Genomic DNA, 631 nt, shown 5'->3' with positions numbered 1-631 from the left:
CGTAGATGAGCCAGATGGCGTCGCTGGCCTCGACGTGTGCGCGCACCCGGGCCAGCACCATGATGTCTCGCGGGGGCCGCCGCGGGCCTGGCCTGGTCGCGGGGCCCAACGCACTGGCCGAGTAATTATACTGTGATGGGCGCACAGGCTCGTCGCGGCGCCGCACCGCCCAGACCCACCACGCCTCTCGCCCCGCCGCCCGCCGGCACGGAACAGGAGGGATTGGCATGGACTTCTCCATAATAAAGCATTCCGGCAAAGCTGAGTGCAGAAGAATGTGGGGAATCAGAAAACGAAAATAGCTATGATTTACATGGTGACTTCCGTTTTGGTTCGGATGAGCTGTTGGGCAGGCCACCACCACCCTCCGCTTCCCCGCCGCTCAGGGGCGTAGGAGCCTATGGGGCCGGGGGGTCCATGGCCCCCCCCAATATTCAGGGTTGGGGGGGCCGGCCCCTCCAACTTTTGGGCCGGTACAGTTACGAAATTTAACCCTTAAACCACAGAACAGGAGCGCATGCTAAGGTGCCGACACAGCACCTCACAAGCTAATTTTTTGTTTTATACACACTTTATAGTAATTTTAATTTATTTGAGTTACTAGTTCCTATTGTTTTTATTTAATTGATAA

This window comes from Frankliniella occidentalis, unplaced genomic scaffold (assembly GCF_000697945.3).
Source record: "Frankliniella occidentalis isolate FOCC.00 unplaced genomic scaffold, Focc_3.1 Scaffold11, whole genome shotgun sequence".
In the NCBI taxonomy this organism is placed as follows: Eukaryota; Metazoa; Arthropoda; class Insecta; order Thysanoptera; family Thripidae; genus Frankliniella; species Frankliniella occidentalis.
The sequence above is the reverse complement of the archived record's forward strand: the minus strand, read 5'-3'. Positions refer to the sequence as shown.